The sequence below is a fragment of the Henckelia pumila genome, chromosome 4 (assembly GCF_033568475.1).
Source record: "Henckelia pumila isolate YLH828 chromosome 4, ASM3356847v2, whole genome shotgun sequence".
Taxonomy (NCBI): Eukaryota; Viridiplantae; Streptophyta; class Magnoliopsida; order Lamiales; family Gesneriaceae; genus Henckelia; species Henckelia pumila.
The window spans coordinates 205,703,131-205,711,005 of NC_133123.1; positions in this window are offsets into that span (position 1 = coordinate 205,703,131).

A 7,875-nucleotide genomic window follows, 5' to 3' on the forward strand; every position below is an offset into this window, starting at 1 on the left:
TAAATATTGTGTATTTTAATTTAATTCAAATTCTGCATTGCATTTTAAAAAAATTTAGATTTTGGTTCAAAAATCTATAATCCTAAATTAAAAAGTAATATCCATGAAATTATCATTTTGATTTAATATTTTGGTACTTTTAGGTATTTAAATCTCGTTTATGAATGCATTTTTAATCGAGAAGTTGGAAAAAAGAATTTTGAATCTTGAGTGATTATAATATTGAAAATTTTTGAATTAAATTTTATTTTTTTTTGTTTTTTATTTGAGAAAATACTACGCTTTTTAAACGTTGTCGTAGATATTTTAAGCGTTGTCTTTGAAAAACACAACACTTTTAAAAACGTTGTGAAAAAGCGTTGTAAATGGTCGTGTTGTACAAAAGTCTGCTCAAAGACAACGCATAAAAAGCGTTGTCGTTGCTAAAAAAGACAACGCGGAAAAAGCGTTGTCTTTTTCAAATATCACAACGCTTTTTATGCGATGTCGATGCTCAAAACGACAACGCTTTTTCCGCATTGTCTTTGACCGTAGTTTTTCACAACACTGGCTACGACAACGCTTTTTCGTGACAATAACAACGCGAAAAAGCGTTGTCGTTTGCCGTTTTTCTTGTAGTGGTAAGTATCTTTCCGATCCACATAAAGCTAAATCCCAGACAGGCTATGTGTTCACACGAGGAGACACTGCTATATCATGGAGGTCAGTGAAACAATCCCTAACATCGACATCTTCAAATCACTCCGAAATTATGGCAATGCATGAAGTAGAGAATGTATATGCGACACATTATATCCAAGAATCATGCGGGTTGCCAACAACCAAAGATAGCTCGACAGTTATATTCGAAGATAATACTGCATGCATTGCACAATTAAAAGGAGGCTACATAAAAGGGGATATAACGAATCATATCTCACCAAAGTTCTTCTACACACATGAGCTTCAAGAAATTGTGATATTGATGTCCATCAGATTTGTTCAAGTGATAATGTAGCTGACCTATTTACATAGGCAACCGACATCGAATTTCAAGAAATTGGTGCACAAAATAAGAATGCATCAGTTAAAGGACCTTAGATGATTGAGATCAAGGGAAACATCTATTGCTGTACTTTTTTTCCTTCATTCAAGTTTTTTCCATTGGATTTTTCTGACAAGATTTTAACGAGGCAGCACTCAAGCCCCCATATCTCTCCGTCGTGATTTGTTAATTCAATAATCATCTAAGGGGAGTATTATAGATATATTTGTTGTAGATGATCATTGAGATTAGATTTTTCATGTTATCTACTATTCAAATCTGTAAATGCACTCTATAAATAGAAGCCTCCGTTGATGAATAAAGCATTTTGATTCATTCTCTCATCTCCGTATTTCTTTTAATTCTTAACACTAACAAAATAATAACAATAAAAACCATAAAATTTTTTAGAAGAATATCAAAAAATTGAATCGTTGCTACATAAAATTCAATGCTATGATATTATAATTTCTAGTGAAATAATAGATGAAAACATTATAACATTCTCATGCACCAATAACTAGAGAGCACCTCTGAGTAACTAACTTGGGATGGCCAGTGTGAATTGCAATTATAACCCTTATTTTTAGTTTAATTAAGTACAATTAATGATTTCATTCAAAATTAATTCATGAAAAAAAATTCTTTTCAAAATTACTCTTTTTCAAAGTTAATTGTTCCAAATGAAAAAAAGGTCTAAAAATTTTAAAATAAATTATTATTTTTTAAACAAATAAATAACTCTTACATTTTTTTTATATTAGGGCACACATAACAGGTGTGCCTGTTCCGCTAGAATTTAAATATATGTACTACACACACGTTACGTGTGTAACGGAAAAATGTGGTAAACACACGCGTTCTTGATTCATATTTCATATGAACATATGTTTCAAAAATAATTTTAATTATGTCAAATAACATAACTAAAATACTTAAAACACACACACACACACATATACATATATATATGTGTATATATACACACGCACAAAGCAGTGACGGCTTTGCCCTAGGGCGGGCAGTGCCCTTTCTCAGGCCCCACCCAAGGTGGGACCCTAATTTATTAAAAATAATTATTACATATATAATATAATTATTATATATTAATAATGTCCAATCAACTCTTACTTGTATTAATGATAATGTGGCGTGCATGGTGCGTGCAAATTAGACTAGATTAAAAAAATAATTCTCAAATCAATTTAGATGTCATAATGTTTAAAAATATAGAGATATAATATGTCTTTTTAATTTGTTTTGTTTCAGCAGACAGAATCTCCGCTGGGAAAAAAAGATTCTTTTGCCGAATTGTCGAAAACAGTTATGATAAAATAAAAATAATCGAGAAACTAAAAATTTATTTCTCTCAAGGACGGAATAATTAAAACTATAGGTTTTTAATATTAAATTAACTACAAAGAGGCCTTCATTCTCTATCCTTGTACATGTCTCCTCATATTTCTTGCATAGCGTATCCCACATGCATTACATAATGTCTGCAAAGATAAAATTTTATACAAAATGAGAAATAATATTAGAAATATCAATATCAGTATCACATCATACCCTATATATAAAAGTATTAATATAAAACTTAAGTCACAATTCTAGTGCAAATAATTTAGAGACGAAATCACGAAAAAATGCAAGTTATATATTCATAATTTGAAATCCAAAACTGAAATCATTTATCATGAAACCGATCGAATTCATCCTTCTAATTAAATGCATGCATGCATGCAACATACGTAAATAATATTGGGTACTTGCCTGTGGGCCATTTGGTCCTCTTCTCCATAGAGAGGTGGTCGTTCGGGCACATAATTGACAGCTTCTCACGGCCCCGTCCACCGGATAACCGTGGTGCGGTGCAAGGTTTGCCGGGTTGAGCCCATGTGGACCACCAACGTTGCCCATTCCAACAGGAGCTCCCAAATATTGGAATGGGAAATTACCCTGATTGAAACCAACATGCATTAATTAAACTGATAATATATAATATGTGGCCATTGCACTGAAACAGCACAATCAAATAATTATTTGAGTAAATAGATCAAATAATTTGTGTAATAATAATATATATAGTATAGTACCTGGCCTTGTTGTCTTCTATTATTTTCTTCTAATCTTAGCCGATCGTAGAAAGGTAGACCCAATCTCAAAGTTAGGTCAACGTTGTTATTTGCTTCATTGTTGTCCGGAATTTGGTGTCCGTTGTTCTCCATTGATTCCAATTAAGATTGAGAAATCGCCTACATGCATAAAAAAATATACCAATAATTTTTCGGTTATGCATTTCATTAAGAATTAGAATGCATGAATTAGATTTTACATATATTATTTTGCACATTAGTAGCACTTAAATCCTTTAAAATGTCTACTAATTTTTAGCTGCTTTGGAGTCAAATTAGAGTAGCAAGTAAATTAGTAATCATTCTGTTCAATCCCCAGATAAATTAAGATATTTGATGTGATTATTTTTAGAAGAATAACTTTAAAAAATCAAAGGTTGACAAAAATTGTTTCACGGAAAATATAAATAGAAAAATATTAAAACAAGCAATGACAACACATATACAGAGATTATTCAAATTTAAGGTTGACAAAATATTTAAGGAAATATCAACTCCATGCCTGGAGTGATAAGACAACCAAGAATATTCATGAAAATCAGATTTGGAAAGGGAAAAAAAAAGAATAATAAATATTCTTGGAATCTTTTAACCATGTTGTGCGTAACACTAGAAATAACAAGATCTAGTGACAAAAACATGTAAATTAACAAAATAATCGATAAAACAAGTGTCGACATAAATCGACAAAAACAAGTGGCGACGATATCAGATCGGTAAAGATTCAAATGACAACAACAAAGAAAAATAGATCAGATCAATTCTTCAATCTGATCAACAACAAAAAATCAAATAAAAGATATAGATCATGCATGCATATATAGATCATAAGCGTAAATGGCATGGAGAAGCTAGCATGGAATTTTTTATTTTTTATTTTTTGAAACAGAGCTAGCATGGGGATTTTTATGATTACATTAATTTCTACTACACTTGAAAATTTTTTATAAGATCTATGAACACAACCAAGATCACCATTTCCTAAAGATTCCAAGCCTTAACTTCACTTGAAAATGAACTAAAAAAAATGAATCTTTAAACAAAAGAACTGTTAGCTAGCATTCTAATTATTAATGTAATAAAGGTTATAGAGAAAATGTATATATACCAATTATAATGCTTGAAACTTGTGAAGAGTTGTAATGGTGCTCAGAGTTCTTGCAATGGTGAAAACACAACCAACGGGTGGGTACATATATATTGAGATTTTTAAAACTAAAAAGCACTATGTGTGACAACTCACTTTCTTACTTATTGAATAATCAATATATAATTCGAGTCTTAGTTTTGACCGTATAGATTAAATCCATTTAATGAGTGATAATAAAACACAATTCATGCATACTCATACTTACGGATGAGCAATTTCTTTGGTGATATATTGCGCAAAACATTTGAAGTATTCGGTGCATTATTTTTGAAATGCGAAGCTGTATATTTAATATCTTCTAACATTTTGTATAAAAGCCAATTAGGTTGTTGATTCTTACCTTGCTTTTTGACCACTACTTGTGGGTGTCTTCTAGGGAATATCAACATTTAATGCACAAAAAACTGCATGTACATTTTATTCGATTTGCTAACTTTCCAATATTTTGCTACAATTTATATATGCGACAATAAGTCGTCTAATTAACTTAAGGGGAGTGTTATAATTTTTGTTAAATACACCATTTTACTTTTTTAGTATAAATTGATGACAACACGCCCTTTATTAATTGCTTTTAGTATGTTTATTAATAATCTCAATTTTTAAAATAAGTCATCTAAAACTTTAATTAGTAACTCAAAACTTATATATAATAGGCGGAGCAAGTTGAACCACTGCTGGACTGACCCTAGTAGGGTAGTAAGGAAGACTCGTCACTTGATAGGATCGGAGTACCGATGCAGCAAATCGATATTTTCAAAACGGGATAATTTCTTTTCTCGATCTCCCATTCCATATATTCTCCCACATGTGGAAGCTCTGCCGCTAGTATTTTGGGGGAGAAAGGGATATTCCGGGCTGAGGCTGTCGATCGCATTATGTTTCTCTTTCAGACGTTCCATCTTTTCTCTTAACCTTTTGATCACTTCTAGATGTGTTTCTTGGTTCAGAGGGAGTGGATTCATCCCCTCTTTTCGTGACAGTAACTGTTTTACAGTGGCGATGATTAACTCTCACGTCTCAGGCCCATGCCCGTACCTGCGCGAATGCACAATGAATCTCTATAGCAACTACTTCGTATTCGTCCTCGTTTTACGAAAATGATTAACCTAAGTTGCTATAAAAGTCCATTGTAGTTCATTATAAACTCATTTTAAATCTTTCATTTTTTCAAGTGGAATAGGGGTATCACAATTATCCCTCCTTAAGAACGCAATCTCCACATCGTGATCCGACCCCTCAATCCACCAGCACCGAAAATCTAAAGGTGGCTCCCGTCATATATCACTTTGTCCCACAATTGAAAAATGTATGATTCATAAGTGTAAAACTTATAATAAATTAGAGCTAACGCAATTAAAAATATCATTAATGATGAAATTGCTGATATGATACATTATCTTTGGAACTATATATTTACGTGAAATGAATCATTCATAGATAAAACAACTCTTCATAATTTTTCTACCATTCGAGAATTCGATATCAGAACTTTTGGACGCAATGAGAAAAGTTAGAGATAAAATCCAATTAGAATCACATTTCAATTAGATTTGAATTTCAAGAAAAAAAATAATAACAATAGAATCATATTTTACGAACTTTTCCTAGTTATATTTTATAATTCTAGAGAATTATTTTTTGAGAGTATAAGTACAATTTTTAGATCCAAATTACAACTATAGAATGAAAATGTCCGCACAACCGACGGAACTTGAGCAAAAACTCGAGACTTGCTTATCTCAAGCAAATAAATTACAAAGAAACTTACTAAATCTACCTAAATAAATTAGGATACCTACCCGCAGTCAGCGTGAATCGAATCTGAGACCAGTTGGTCTCAGAGCTTGAGCTTTAGCCATTAGGCTAAGACCTCATCAGCTAATTCTAGAGGATTATTAATTTATGATATTGGGGAGCCATATATTTATATAAGGATCATTCCGAAAATTATTATCTTATTAATTTATCAAAATTATTGATTTAATAAACTGATCCAAGCCGGGACTGGAAAAAATATTATTTTAAAGAGATTATTAATTTATAGATTGTTGATTTAGAGATGTTTTACTGTATTTTATTCAATGGTCAGATCCACAAGTTATAGATAAGGATAATTATATATAATTATCTAACGAATTAATTGTTAAGAAAAAAATTTGATTAAAATTTGATTTATTGAGTCCATCGTTGCCATACAAAATATTGCATTAATTGATTTTTTCGAAGGTAAATCAAAATTTTATAATATAAGTAAAGTTATTATTAGTGTATTCTTCTCAAGTAATACATTAAATACAGAAGATCGATCTCTCTTCTAACAAGGACAATTATTGTGTACCAACATAAAGTATTATTAAAGATTAATACTTAATATATAGTATGTGTTTGGTGCAATAATTTTTTTTTGTTAGGTAACACAATCGAAACATGACGTTTAATAAGCTGTTGTGTAGTTTAAAAGATCTAAGTTGCACCATTACCACCAACGGTAATTTTTGGTAAAATGACAAACGTTCGGTGCTACAATTGATATTAGATTCAATGTCACGAGTTCGTCTCATTTATTACAAGGAGCACAATTAGCGAGAGAATTAATGATTGTTTGATACAATAATTATCTTTGCTATTTGAGTGCAATAATTGTCTTTACTTTGTAGAGCAATCGAAATATATATGAGTTCTTGTACAATTTAAAAGATTTGATTTAATTACACCGTTACCATAAACTATATATATTGCTAAATGTTAATCACATTCATTCCATTCCAATATATATCTAATTGATAAGATTTTTCGAAGCTTACATATATATATATACATCAAATATTTCCGATCGATCTAATTCATAATAAATGCACGGCCGAATAATTATTTGTATAATATTTTTTTTAAGCCAATTTCTCAATCTTAATTGGAAGCAATGGAGAACAAATTAAATTCTCGACAATATAAAACGCAGCAAATAAGAACGTTAATCTCACTTTGAGATTGGGTATGCCTTTCTACGATCGGCTAATATCAGAACAAAATAACAGAAGACAACAAGCTCTCCTAGGTAATGAACACACACATGCACACACACACACACACATATATATATATATATATACTTATATATTAATTATGTTTTTTTTATTATAATTATTACACGTACGTACTATCGATCTATTTAATTACTCAAATAATAATCTTGTTGTTTCAGTGCAATGGCCACATATTACAGTACATAAATGTATGTTGTTTCAGTTAGGGTAATTTCCCCATCCAATTCTGGTCGAGCTCTTGTCGGTGGTCCTCAACCCGGAACACCTTGCATCACACCGCGGTTATCCGGTGGACGGGGTGTGTCGGAATTGACCAGTTCGCTATGGAGAAAAAGACCAAACGGCCCACAGGCACGTACTGTAGATCGCGTGCATGCATGCATGAATTTAGATGGATGAATTTGATTTCATGAGAAATGAGTTTAGATACCGATTTCACTTGTATTTGAATTATACTATAATTACTTCTTCAACTTCTTAATTAGTTAAGCTGATAATTAGCGATTTTTTGAAATAGAT